Consider the following 15,312-nt stretch of genomic DNA (forward strand, 5'->3'; position numbering starts at 1 on the left):
TTTAATCTCCCGTGGCAACCATTCAGCTGTGCAAAATGGACCTAGCTCCACCTATGAGGACAAAGCTCCTCCTCAGAGAGGCAGTTGTGGGAAATGTCCTGTTGAGGTCAGAGTTCAGGCTTGTCAGAGATATGGGAAGACAACGGTAGCTCAACCCAGTTGACCTAGTTCTGTCTCTGAGGTCACAACTTGTTGAATCTCGAAACAACTGGAGTGCTCATGTTGGCTAAGAACAAGAAACAGAGGCAACACACCTGGACAAAAAGAGATTGAAAAATGTACAATAAGTCCCCAATTCAGGTACAACATTCAGGTGTTTGGGTCAGAAATGTGGATCAAATGTAGGATGATTATGTTTTTCTAAAACAGTACCAACTGAGCATTGTTTAGCTATTATTCTACCTTGAACAAGTTAGGATAGATCTATAAGCTCTCCAAGTTTTTGCACAGAATAATTATTAAATAATAATATTTCAGTCTGCCCAGTTCTGCTTATTTGAGCTCCTTTCAGTATGAATTGTTTTGGGGCCTCCTGTCACTTTAAACCCAAATAAGTAGCTGCAAACAGATTATTAAATTATACAATCATTGATCTTTGAAAAGCATTAGTAGATCCTCCTGCACAACCAACAAGTGGTTTCTGGATGGCAAGTCAACTACAAAACACTTGTTTTTGTTTTTGTTTTTTCCAGGAACCATTGTACAGTGCTCACAGCAGTAAAACTCTCTGTCCAAAAGTCCTAGAATTCTGCTTGGGTTGCTAGGTGACAGGCTAGGCTTTGCTGGGGTTCCTAAGTGATGGGCTAGTAGTGCCTGCTGTTTTGTGACGTTACATTTCAGATGTTTTTGAAACGGCTCACCAGAGCCAGCTGCACATTGTCTGAAAAAAACAAACCATCAATCACCTACCGCTTCCTGTCATCTTCTTTGTCGTTTCCACCAGTAGTAACATCCGGTGGTTGATCACATGATCACATGCAATACAAAAAACGTGTTTCCATTTGCGAATACAGCTATTTCAATGCAGTGGGAAAAAGAAACTCATTCTAGCGCAACAACGTTTTTACAAAACAGTAATTTTTTCAACATTGGAGCTTTTCCATTAAGCAAATTAATTTTTGTATTTTGAATTTGCACAATTCTATGTTTAATGCACAGCTTTAGTTGTGAGTCTCTTTTAAATCCTTTAGTATGCTGGGAACCTGTCCAGTATACCCTACTTTTGACCTACTCATCACTTGAGATAGACACCATTTCGCCCCAAAAGCCTGCGAGGATAAATGAGGATAGACGATGAATGGATGGAGTTTTGCTTTGCTTGCATCCCGGAGACGGCATGAATCAACTACGGGACAAACGGCAGCTTGATGCGTCCATCATCGGGCCGATTAGCTACTCTTAATGTTTGGAACTGTGGTGTGCGCTGACTTGCCATTTTCCCCTGGAAAAAAGTACTCCAAACTGGCAAACGGTTGATACTCACACAAACAGATGTCAGAGTAAACATTTGAAGAGTTTTAATGATTACCCCATGAAGCCATTTTTTAATTTTTTTTCCCAGTGACTGAAAAATGATGACATGCCAACTGAAACAAGCTCTTTTTTTTGGCACCTTGCTTTAAAACCTGATTTATCACTTTGAGGAACACAAGCGCTTCTGTTTAAAAGCGGAACGTGAACATTTGATTCATGTCTTCGTATTTCTGGGTATTTTTTTTTTTTGTGTGTGTTGTTTTGTCTTTGCAGCATGGATACGGTCGGGAGGCAGGATGTTGCTGGAGCAAGTGAATTAAAGTGAATCATGACCGTTTGTCTGTTGGCTTCTCATCGGACAGGAAGAGCGTTTCGAGACATTCACACTGAAATACACACACATACGATCCAACACCCTTTCAGAGATCCGCATTAGACCCCATAATGTGATTCCTGCCTATCGCCTTACAAATCTAATTATGAAACACCACTCATATTCAATATCACCAAACCTCCAGCCTTTTAGTTTGGCCTCTCAAACCACCGTGTAAAAGCTTCATCATGGGCCACGCTGATGAAATTAGGCTCTATTATCCCCCCTCTCTCTTTCTCTTTTCTCTCTAACTCTCACCACTTCCATTCTGTCTTACTTGAAGGAGTGTGCAGATTTAATTTACAGCAGGACTCATGAGCCACTTAGTGCAATCTTTCTCTGTGTGCAAGGATTGATTGATTAGGTCTTATCTTGTTATCTGGGTCTGTGGTCGTGTTGATAGGCCTGTTTGTTCTCTCACTAGTCTCTCAGTCTTTCCTTCTCTATCTCTTTCCACAATGTAATTTTATGCTTCTGTCTACTGTTCTCTGTGGGTGTGGGTGTGTGTGTGATGGCCTTCAGCTTCTTCTTTCCCTCCAGTGAGCAGATCAGACACTGATAAGGATGGATTGTCTTGCAAGATCAGAATTAGGAAATTACATGTTTCACCCATCGCAGACTTGCTGCCCCTCCCTCCACGTTGGCAGACTGCGATCTGATACTGTTTCTGAGAATTTTCCAAAGTGTCTCAGCTGTAGCTAATGGGCAGCAAAATAAAAACGTATTTGATGCTGTTTTAGTCAGAAAACATGACGTTCAAAGAGCAAGTCTCGTTTGGTTACTTGAGATGTTTTCTTTTACTAAAATTTACTCAGTTTTTTACCAGCTTTTGCTTTTAATTAAAAATCACATTGCCTTACAAAAATATACCCTGCCAACATTTGGATATCACACTTGATTAAGTTTATGTGAAAAGTCAGTAAAAAACAATCTTCCTTCCACTTTCTGCCGTCTTCATCTTTTTCGCCAGTAGTAAGATCGAGTTCTTGATTACGTGACTCTTGCGATGCAAAAAAAAAAAGTTTCCTTTGCAGTTTTGCAAAATACGGTAATTTTGATATGGCCGAATAACCACATCATTCTTTCTAGTGGCAAAAAGTTATCAAAACATTTCTAGTGCCAAGAAGGTTTTTCAAAATTAGCTTGTTTCTGTTAAATACATTAGTTTAGTAATTCCAATTTGAGCAATATATATATATATATCAATGAAAGGGCAGCAATCAACATTTTCTGTGACGGACCGATATGAAGTGGAAGGAAGCTGCTGTTTTAGTCATGCACTACACTAATCCAGCTTCCATTTTGGAGTAGCAAGTCGATGGTTATGGGAAGTTCTGTTTGGGATTTATGTAGAGGACATGGAAAAGTTGTGGAAGGAGTTGTTCTGATCAGATGATAATAAAACACAACTTTTAGGACAACATGTGAAATAGTCTAGCCTGGCCATTGCCTTCCTACACAATTCCATTCAGCGTTCCGGCTGGGATTTCTACCACTGAGCTCAATTTCTCTTAAAATAATTTTTTTTTACATTTTTTACCAGACTAAAAATGTTCCACCCCCCAGATGAGACACAATGGTAGCAGCATCAGATCTGTGGGATCACTTTTCTGCAGTACAGGAAAAAAACAACCCTACCGTGATCTTAAGAGATCGGATCAAAGAGACCCTGCAAAGTTTTTTTTTTTGTTTTGTTTTTTTTTTACCCTGTGCGCGGTCTGGAAGTGTCACCCTGACCCTCTGTGGGCTTTTACAAGGTTTGTTTTTTGTGTAGTTTTGGGAAGTCTGACAGGACAGCCCTCCCGCTTCCTCACTGTCCGACTGTGACATCTGCGTCGCACTAAGACTGCAGGAGGGTTAAGACTGTGGTGGAAGTTCCCTTTCTAGCAGGGTACATGTCAAAGTTCAAATCTAAATTCAGCTGAGATCCTATGGTAACACTTTGAAAAATGTTCACAGATGCTCTGCTTTCAGTCTAAATGAGCTCAATCCATCTTGCATAGAAGAATGGGCAAAAATATCAGTGTTTAGATGTACAAAGTTAGTAAAAACAAAGACCAAGAGATACAGTTTTGTGGTTCTCAAAGGGTCTGAATGCCAATATTCACCACACTTCTTATTGGTCTTATTTCCTTTTCCTTCCACTTCAAAGTGATACATTTAGTGTTCTTATGTCACAATGAATGTTTGTAATGTAAAAAAGTTCAAAGGGTTATGAATATTTTAGGAAGGTACTGTATTTGATGTGGCCAAAACATTTTTGGACTTTAAAACTAGTTTGTTGTTTTTTTCTTTTCAGATCTAATGATGATAATTTTACACAACTCAAGTGAAAGGTCAGTGTAAAGTTTCCTCTCATGAATGCATCCGTTACATTTCACCTCTATCCTACAAGTGTATTACTACATCGACTTCTTCAAGCTATCCTGTTTTAACTTTTCTTTTTTTTTTAAACTATGTTGCATAGATTGGGTCTTTTGAATCATATTTTACCATAAGCGTAATGGTCAGATGTCACACAAACTCCTTAATTGGGATGAAGGGTTAAGGGTTAAAGTTGTACCAATCAACTTCTAAAACACGCTGCCTACACACTGATGATTTGGCTTTTTTATAGTTGCCAGGAGCAGTCGAAATTCATTAAAAATCCAGCTTTTAAATCCAGCATATTATCAGACGCCCTGGCTGTTTTTCAGTAATGTCAGCATAATAATGCCAGACAAAATCAAAACTTGCTGCTGTTGTACGTCTTGTGCCCTAAAAGGAATATATTTCTTTGCGGTATGAAAAGGTCTCTGGATAAACTGCGCTGCTGTCGGTGTTCATATAATGATAATTAATTTCGACACGGCAGGCATCTCCAGCTTCCTCACCATCCCCTAATGATAATGGAGTGCATTAGTTCTGGTTTTGAGCGCTTCTAATTCACGTTCCCACAAACAAAGTCAGCCAAGCAGCAGACACGGCTTCGTCAGTTGATTGCAGCAGCAAAATGTAAAACTCCGCCCTCTATTAGTGCTGAAATTGCACAGACAAAGAAAGCCAGAAAGCCACAGGACTTTTGCTGAGATTATTGGTCAACAAAAAAAGTTGCTCCACACCTGGCCAATTTCTTTTAGAATGGATTTCCCAATAGCAATGTTCATTAGCTGATAGCTAGCTCTGTGTACCTGGGTATATGGCTACCTAATGGTGTATAAAAATCAGGGAACAGCAAACAGAACACAGATCTGACATCTTTACAGTCCGACCATTTCTACCATATTTTCAGAGCATTGTTACTTCTCACATGTGCTAATGCTATTGCTAATGGGCTTTCTGTGTAATACAACAAGATGTATATCATTCATCAGAATAAATTAACATTTATTGTATCAGGCAAAAAATGTCATGAAGAGGAAAAAAAACTAGAGAGGCACTGATCCGATATTAATATCTTTATCAGTGCAGATATTGAAAACATTTTTAGATGGGGTATTGGTGACAATGTGCCTGATCCATAAAGGCAGATCTATTCAGTCTAATTCTATGCTCTGTGCTCTGAGCAGTGTTATGCTAGACTTTTTTTTTTTTTTTTACATTATATTTAGAATTCCTAATTTCACTTTCTTGACAGTTTGAAAGAAGGTGTTTTGATGTTTATGTTTATATGTTTGACCAGGGTAGCCAGCCTGATGTTTTTGTCAGTTTCAGTCTCTTTATTTTTTATTTTACATTGGCTGTTATAATCCTAATATCACAGACTGAACAAATTAAAGTTGTGTTGCTTGTGCATGTTTGACCAAGCTTGTGAAACTATTGGTGTTTTTAAATGTGCAGTACTGGTGCAGAATTATCAAATAAATTTGTAATTTAGTACATTTATGTATGATTTTTTTCCTTTTTTAAAAAAAGGAAAAGGTTTCATGCCAATTCAGCGCTGCTTTCCTGCATCAGATCAGTATCGGCTGATACAAAACCTCAGTTATCTGTCGGAAGTGAAAAAAGTGATTGGCGCATCCCTAAAAATGAAAAACATACATGAGTCAAACCAGACCAAGTCTTAAGACCAGCCAGCTAAAAACCCCCCCCGACAGAAACAAGGGATAATATTTGCTAGCCAAAAAAAGTAAGCTTCTCCACTAACTTTCTTTTTCCTGGACCATCAACATGAAGACATCATCAGTTTTTTAAAACTTGTTCCTGACCTTGAAAAATCCTGATGATAAAGATGTCAACTGTTTTGCTTTGACATGCGAAGAGTTTCCCTCCTGGAGCCTCCTGCCTGCATCCAGGACCTCGTTTCTGGTTTGATATGGAAACCCACCTCTCTTCACCTGTGCCCGTTTCCTCCCTCCGAGCGCCCTCCCTCCCTTTCCGTCTGCCCCTACCTGACTTGTAAACACACTCATTGACACAAACGCACTCATCCACTAATGCACACAGAGAGCGAAGCGGCGGGTTCTCTCCTTAATGACGTCCTCCGAGTATAATTAGTCTGGCCAATTAACAGCAGTAACGATGCTTGCATTCATTATGTCAAATTACATTGTGCTGACAAAGTGTCAACTCAGCTACACTCACCTGCTGAGGGTGTCTGCGTGCGTGTGTGTGTGTGTAAATTTATTAAATCCTACTTCATCATCCCAGAGATGAAAAATGTCCATTCTCATATATTCATTCAACACACACACATTCAATTAGCACACTTGGCGTAGATCTATTATTCTGGAGCTCCTTGTTGTGGGGAGGCTCTGGTGGCCAGGAATAAGACCTTTGGAGCCAGTTGGATCAGTACATTGCTTTATTAAATCATGGATATTGATTTTTCTGCGCACGTGTGTGTGTGTGTGTGTGTGTGTGTGTGTGTGTGTGTGTGTGTGGGGCATTATTAAAGGCTATATATTACAAAGAGTTGGAAGGGATGGCGGCGGGCATGTGATCCGTGCTGCCTGAGATTTTGCACGCGCTCATTTGCATAATACCGCCGAATGTGGCAGAGAGACTGGAGGTGGATTCATCTTAATTAACATCTCAGGCCTCTCGAGGTAAACTACTCAGCTGGGGACAAAAACGGCAGACGAAAACCAGACAGAGGTAAAAAAATATACCACAGCAGACACACAACAACTTTGTTCCTGCTTCAGAAAAATCCATTCTGCCTTAACGTTGTGACCGTTGGTAATTACTATGGAAGCACAGCGTCGGTGCCTCAGAGGGCCGGACGCAGTTAATTTGTGCCGTGTGTTTTTTATGGAGTGGTGAACTGTCGGCCTTCAGGTTTCCAGAGGAGGTTCTGAGTGAACCCAGGGCTAAATAAAGTGATTTTTTATTTTTTATTTTGATGTTTTTATTTTTATTTTTAAAAAAGTAAAATATTTAAAGGGTTTCTTCCTCATGATACTGAAGAATTTAGTTTTCCAGTCTCAGCAGAGCAAATAAACCTCAATGAGAAATACTGTGATATTTTAAGATCTTGTACGACGAGACGTCATTATGCACCAAGTACTTATCCATGGTAGAAGGTCAGAATGAAAGAAAAAAAATGGATTGAAACAGCTTTGAGTTTAATGGCCGGAGAGCGTGTTTACACTGGTGGGATTTCCAGTTTGTACTGTCGCGTGAATACTCAATCCCAAGAGTTTGATGGTCCGTAGAGGGACTGTTGTGTTGGAGCCTGTGTGTCAGATAAAAATCTGGTTGGAACGGGTGATGTGATTTATACATAACCTGCCAGTTCCCTTTCCTCTCCACTTTGGTAGAATATCACTCAGGAGTTGACTGTGGAATATTTAGTATAGAGGAAATTATATGGCTGATCTTTTTGTACAGGGGCCACCTTATGTCACGGTACAGTGCTGGAAATCAATAAGCTCCTGAGAGCAAACCATCGTATGGTAAATGTTTGTGGAACAAGGACTTTATGGAAGTGATTGGAACCCCTGAAATGATTTGGATGGGTGAATAAATACTTGTACAATGTGTATAAATACACATTCTTATTCTTGCTGACATGGAGATGATTTTTGTCAAACGTACAGAAATCCTTAGCAACCCAGATATACAGATACAACATAGCAGTGGATTTGCTAAAATTAGGGATTTTTGATATGATGGCCAAACAATAATAATAATAAAGAAATGGACTTTTGAAATCCAAATAGACAGACAGGAAACTCCCATAGTGGGACATTCACTATCTGGGAAAACAAATATGGGTTTTACATAAATTCTCGATTAGTCTTTGTGTAATTATGAGAATTGACCTGAACTGAACCAAGTGAGGCCTGCAGTGCTTTTTGTTCTTGGTTCCTGGACAGCCAGGCATTAAAATATGTTCCATTTTGCTTCAGAATCCTTTTTGAAAATTTCTTTCTAAAACAAAGACAAAACCATGTAAAATGATATATACCCTGAAGGAATATGAATACATTTGCTCAGTTATAACACAAATAGATTCACATTTGAGTATCATGCTTTCTCCTGTGTGCCAACACATGCACATAAACATGCACTTGATCTAAGCAAAGGAAAAAGAAGCCGAGCAGTCCTCTGATAGGCAATTAGCTTGCGGAGTGACTCAGACAAGTACACAGAGGCCCTGACAAACATCCAAACCCAAACGAACACACACACACTCTCACACACACATGTGGAAGAGGCTGAGCTGGCTTGCTCTCTTGATAGGCAATTAACTTTCCTCAGACACCTCATCAGCCTGTGAACAAAAATCCCCCCTCTAATCGGACACACAAACACACGCACACACACGCCGTCCTCGCAGCTTTTGCATATGCAGTGTTCATCGCAGCATTGACATGCAGCGAGAGCGCGAGAATCTGTTCCCGTTGCAAAGTCCCTCAGCGTAGCTGAATTTCAAATGCGCATACGCAAACGCGCGCATACGCCTTCGTCTGAGGGATCAAGGGGGCAGATGACTCGTCGGGAGTCCTGCTGAGTTAAGTAATCACACTCGGGTGTTTAATCACTAACGAGAACCTGATGATGCTCTTTAATTAACACATCACTAATTGAAGAGGTCTGGTGAATCGCAGCTCTCAGGCCTGCCTGTTTTTCCGAGTAATCAGAGAGAAAGGAATTGTGAGTGAGGGGCTTCCAGCTGCAGCTGGTCAGAAGAGCATTTTTCATCCTGGAAACGATTGAAGTGGAGGATTACTGCCTTTAATAAAAAAAAAGAATAAAACCCCCGGCAGTGTTATGGAGGTGTTTTTGATCACTGTGAATAATGGAAACAACTCAAGAAGTGCATTTGGCATAATTCTGATTACCTCAGATGATTATCGCGAAAGCTACAACGGCGCAGCAGTGACAGACCAGACAAATGTTTTTTTTTTTTTTTTCCTGGCAAACGTACATTAATCGACATAATTAGGATTCAAATTAAAAATATACATGAATGAAAAATAGGATTTCTAGCAGGAAAGAACCGATCCACTTTTTTCAATTCCAATAATGATATCTGAGCTTCAGTATCAGCTGATACCGATCTGATGCAAAAAAAAACAAAAAAAACAATGCTGAATGACCTAAAGAGTTATTTTTTTTAAAACATCGACATAAATGTACTGAATTACAAATTTGGTTCATAGCTCTGCACCAGTGCAGCACGCTGAGCTTCACAATCTTGGTCAAACATGTAAAAACATCTTTTAGTCGTTCAGTCAGTGCTATTAGAAGTATTACAGCCAATGTAAAATAAATATTAAAGAAACTGACAAACACAATAAGTAGGTGAAACATGTAAAAATAAACTTCAATAAAACTTTCAAATTACTCAACGTACAATTATGAAGTCTAAATATGATTTAAAATAAATAATAAAGCATAATGTCTCAGAGCACAAAGAATAGAATTAGACTGAATAGATCTGCCCTTACGGATCACACACATTGTCATCAATACCCAATCTATCTTCTTTTTTTTTTTTCTAAATTCTGGGACAGTACAAATATTGATGCAAAAAACTTCAGCAATTCTGAGATCAAAGTCAAACATTTTCGACTTTTGAAACTCAGAAAATTTCCAAGTTTTTTCTAGAAAATTTCTGAGATCAGCCTCAAAATTTCATTTTTTTTTTTTGTGGAAATGTACTCCTTTCCCCCCTTTTTGTTACCTACAATATCCCCAATACGCCGTCATAGATTTAAGTGTATTGCAGACAAGAAGAGTAACTTTCCAGTACCTCCAGGAAGATGACAAGGCATTCTCATCTTCCTTCTTACACTTTTCAGCTTTTCTTCAGCCACTCGACGCCAAGAAACAAGCTTGAGATCATCACAATCCTTTGTTAAACAGAGATTTTCATGGTTTCCAGATTGCAAACAGGAACAGAACATCCACAAACCAGTTTACCAGGAAATAAAAAAAAACTTGAAGAATTTGTATGCGAGGCTGATAGGTTTTCTTTTTAAACTGCGCCACATGAGGTGAGTAGTGTTGGATGGTATGTTTGGCAAATTTTAAAATGGCTTATACAGGTGTGAAGAAGATGTTTGGTAATACGGATCCATACAGAGGGTGTTTTTTTATTGGGGGACGACGGGTTTGTTAATGAGGATTATTGTTTGAACAGGAGAAAGGCAGCTAAGCTGAGCATCATTGCTATCACACTGACTTTGTTCCTGGCTTCCTTTTTCCAGGGATTATGACACAATGTTATTGTGATTATGATTGTTGCAGCCGCGACAATGCCAAGGCTGTTCTCGTCTGCTTGTCTTACGATGCACTGCCAAGATACAGGTTTATATTTGTAGTTTTAGAGATCGCGGTTTCATGTTTCACATGTTAGCAAGACTTTATTTTATTTAAAAAAAACAAACAAACTGCGATGCTTGCGTTTTAAAATGTCACAGGTAAATGTCATCCAACCTATGGATCCTTTCTCTGCTTTCTGGGGACAAAGATTAACCCAAGTTTTTCCTCACGCACCTTGCTGCTGCTTCTGCCTGTTTAGAGGCTGCGCGTGGGGAAAAAAGGACAAAGATTTAAATAGAGGAGGGATTTCCAGAGATAATTAAGAGGGAATGAACGGGCAAACCGAAGACAGAGGAAGGATTTGGGAGCAAAAGAGCCAACGCTCTACCTTTGTCGCATCTCGAAACAAGTGGATCTGCTCAGCTGCCTCTCAAATGCCATGAATATGCATTATGTGAGGTTATTCATCGTCTGCAATTGTTTCTCTTCAAATTAAGTCCCAGCTGAAGTACACAGAGAGAAGACAAAAAAGGAAAATGGATGCAAATAAAAACGTAACAAAACAATCGGGAGAACTGAGCTGTTCTTTTTATGTCCGAGTGCCTGCCTTTGTGGCACGGCAGAAATCTTCAGAAGCGACTCCCGTTCATTCAGAACGATAATGCCAATCTTTTTACGGAGATGCTCTAATTAACATCAATTTTAATAATCTGATTACTTTACAACAATCTTTAAAATTCTTGGTGAACAAAGAGAACCTGTATAGTTTAAATGTCTTTGTCATACACCAGTAATACATAAGAAATTAAGAATTATGAACAGAAAACGGGTACTAAGCTAATTAGGGAGTTTGCTGCTGGTTGGCTAACTGGCTAACACTGACAGACACTTTTGTCATGAAACACTGATTTGTGTTGCTACCAAAAGTCTAACATTTTCAGCAAACATTTGAATTTAGACTTTGTTAGGTTTTTTGAAACTGGGGTAAGTAAATAAATTATTGAATACATTTTCATTGTATCCTGCACAAGTTTGACACCATCAACAATGAAAGTTTAGTTTTATTAAAGCTTTTTGGATTTCCCAAAGAAAGCAAAATAAAAGTGTTAGCCTTAATAAAACTCTCTCCTTAGACTTAAATACAAGGAATGTTAGCATATCCTGCCAGACATTTAGATAAAGATTTAAGTTTTTTTATGTTTTGAGATCCCGGGAGGAGTTCAATAGTCCTACGATGCCATTTGGAGCAACATGTAAAAACAGTTCTGTAGGTTTAAGTTCACACTCGATGTATCTGAGCTTGATAGATAATTTCTCCAATCTTGGAAACCATACATAATTTTTTTTTTTTTACCATGCTACTTTAATCTTTTACTTTCTTAGCTGAATTTTTTGTTGTTTGAACATCTATCAAACATCAAATATTTCTAGAGAAACTATTTACTCCATAAGAGATTTATTATGTTTTTCTTTTTTTTCCTTTCTTTTTTTGACACACTTAAATGTTTCAGATCATAGAATAAATTTTAATATTAGTGTCTCTATCAATATCTCAAATACATTCTAGCTCAGAATGCGTCTTATTGTTTGTGAGAAAGACTGCTTTCATGTTTTTGAAGCATAAACGTGTAGAATTTGAAGTCGCAGCTGAGCATCGGGATCTACGACCAAAATGCAAATCACATTACGGCCTTTCATCTGTTTGGTTATGCTTTGCACTGGAAAATTAGAATAATGTTTAGTTGGGAATTGAACCAAAGTTTTCACAGGTTTTTGCTTAAACTGATTTATAGTTGGGAGATTTATGCTGAAATATTTAGGGCAATTTTTTCTTCGGACTATCTCATTCTGGCTGAAAGTTTTGCAACCAAAGTTAATTTAGGTGGTAAAAAGTGAATGGAAAGACAATAAAACCTCCAAGTGTGTTTAAGCATGAAAAAAAGAAAAAAAAGAAATAGTTTTGGATTTCTGTTTATCTCCGCCTACACACATATAACCTTTTTGACGAGTGAGAAATCAGTCTTTGTGTGTCAAGCAATAAGATTCGAGCATCAGATGGCTGCAAACATCGCCGTTGGTTTGAAAATTTAATATAAGTGTTATTGTTCGCACTATGCTGTGTAAAGTGTAAATTCATATAGGGGTAATGTAGTCTGTGTGCAGCGGATGCAAACACCATAATCAGAATCTTGTTCCAGTTGTGAAAAGGTCAACAGTTGGACTATTAATACTAAAGTAAATGCTGCTCTTGATGAGAAAGTCTTTGTGTTTGTAGATTAAATTTATTTAACAAGAAAAAGGGAATTAGTCAGAAGTCCAAGATTAGACGTGAAAATGTGGCGTCTGAAGACATGAAAAGTTCGGACAATCCGTTAAATTTCAATCCTTAAGACTGATGCTTAATGTTTTTTTCTGTGCAAAAGAAATGAGTATACTTGCACTTGAACAACAAAAAATAACTTTGTTTTACTCAAAAGAAAAGAAATGTGTGAATTGAAGTTGAGGAAAAAGTTTGTAGCCCCCACTGTCTCATGAGGTTATGCCATTATCCGAGATGCTTCCTGTAGCCGTCGACTATACTCTGATGATGACGGTTTGACACCCCTCCTCACTTCCATCTGTGAGATATGTGAGGGATCTCTTGCAGGTACATTTCAAATCTTCCCACAGTCCAGAAGATTGAGATTGACCTTTGCCTTAGTCCACAACTTTCTGTTTCTTCGGCTCCAGCCTGTGGTTGTTCACCAACTGGTTTGTTTTGGATCATTGTCACTCAGGTTTCAACTCTGATCCAGCTCTGTTTTTTAAACATGGTTTCAAATTTCCCTAGGGCTGCACATTTATCGTATCATTTGTCATTTATTGTGATCAATTTCTTATTGTGATAAGGACTTTGATTTATTGTTAAGATAAATTCACCACAAAACTTGTGAGGATTGTTAGTTTCTCAATCAATCAATCAATAAAATATCAGTAAGTTAGAAATATGAATGCAGTTAACGTGTGCCGTTTATTGATAGAAATATGATGACTGGTGTCCTAGAGAGTGTGATTTTCAAGATTTTGTGATTGCGGGGCTATGATGACTAAAAAAGAAATAATAAATAGTTCTTATGGTCACTATTATCACAATATTACCACCAAATATCCTAATAAATCTTTAAATCACCCGTATTATTCACCCCTACTGAAGACCTCTCTGATACTAAGTGGGATTCATTGTGGTTCTGCTGCCCCAAGCCAAAATGCTTCCACCTCTATGCTTCGTAGTTGGTATGTCGTGTGTATAACTACATGCCATTCTAATTAGGCATAAATATTTTAAAGGTATTTTCTTCTCTCTTCATATTATTTGAATTTTTCAGTATGATGAAAAAATTATTGCATGTCCATTCATATCTAAAAAACACAAACTTTCTCGTGGTGTCCTAATTTTTCACATTACTGTCTTTTTTTTGTTTGTTTGTTTCAGGCTTTTGTAATAAACACTTTAAAACAATGATTTTCACACACAATCTCATTTTTTGAGTCAGAAGGGGTGTTAGATCTAAGATGGGACTCCTTATTCCCACGTCAGACGGCGGACGAGAGAAAAACATCACATAAACACAATAATGTAGGTAGGATTCACCTGAGGGGAACAGGGGACAAGGGGCTAATTAGTGATGATGAGAAGTTAATTTAGTCCGACACCTCTGGTAATAGTGTGTCTTCATTTCTCCTCTTCTCACTTTCTCGCTGTGCCGTTGCCCACTCTGCATATTCCTCCTTTCTCCCGCCTCGCCCCCCAATTTTCATCCTCAGACGAGGTGTCAAACGTCCTGTTCTGTGCTCCTCGGTCCCCCTCTTTAATGTGTCTCGGTAGTTTCTCTCTGTCACAGTTTTATTCTGTGCGCCGTGGCTGCAAAGCAGTTGAAATTGTCAAGCGGACAAAGTGGGAAATCACATTATTTCCTGCTTTGACATCACTGAGTCGTAGTTCGGCGAGTGTAGGTGTGAGCGGATGGATGAGAAGGTTCCTGAACTAAATGTTTGCTCGCAGGTGAGCCTGTTGTTGACAGATGGTGTTTGTGAGAGAAGCTCGCCGCCTGCAGAGTCTCACACCAGGAAAACGCTCGAGCTAATTCAGACGGCCCCACTGTACAAACACAAACACATGGAGTGAGGGCTCACACACACGCACACACCCAGAGCAGAACCACAAAGCCTCAGAATGGATATATGAAGATCATTTTGCATTGGTCACAGAGTAACCAGGTGAGATTGACCATAAATTATTTTTTTCAATATGTTGCCTATGATCAATGAATTGAGTGAATGAGAGCTTCCACCTAAAACCCATTTGATCCCCAAATCTCCATTTTAATAAAGTATAATTATCTACATTCTCCAGCTTTGAAGTTTCAAATTTTTGGCTTTGCACCTTTTCTAATTTTATTTTCTGAAAGGTATAAAGTACGCCTCAAACAAGCTGAAATATCGTTTTAAGAATTTACTTTTCTTGCGTTCCTCTCATGCAGGGAGCCCAGGGAGGTACCCTCTGAATTATTTTACTGTTGTAGACTAAAAAAATATATCAAAGTTTCACTTGACATAATTCATTTTTACATTTTACAAAAGCAACGACAATGAAATGCTTTGGGTCCCATAAGAAGAGGTGCTGGGTTTGGTTTAGGACTAAGGTGTGAACTATGTCCTTGAGTGTTTTTGTGACAGAATTGGGATTGCCTTATAAATAATCATGCCAGGGCTATTTTTGGTCTCAGTCCAGC

At 38.6% G+C, this 15,312-nt stretch overlaps 1 long non-coding RNA gene across 1 annotated transcript in view; it reads left to right on the forward strand.

The window, feature by feature from the left end:
• The window catches only part of LOC106964765 (uncharacterized), a 19,404-nt gene extending 9,220 nt beyond the window's left edge, over positions 1-10,184 (forward strand). Inside the window, exons 2-3 of the long non-coding RNA XR_001428499.1 lie at positions 4,146-4,182; positions 10,078-10,184. This is a non-coding gene — a long non-coding RNA (uncharacterized LOC106964765). The remainder of the gene's footprint in view (positions 1-4,145; positions 4,183-10,077) is intronic.
• Positions 10,185-15,312: the final 5,128 nt, after the last annotated feature.

Source organism: Poecilia latipinna, unplaced genomic scaffold (genome assembly GCF_001443285.1).
Source record: "Poecilia latipinna isolate Pla-1442-1.1 unplaced genomic scaffold, P_latipinna-1.0 Scaffold1716, whole genome shotgun sequence".
NCBI classification, from domain to species: Eukaryota; Metazoa; Chordata; class Actinopteri; order Cyprinodontiformes; family Poeciliidae; genus Poecilia; species Poecilia latipinna.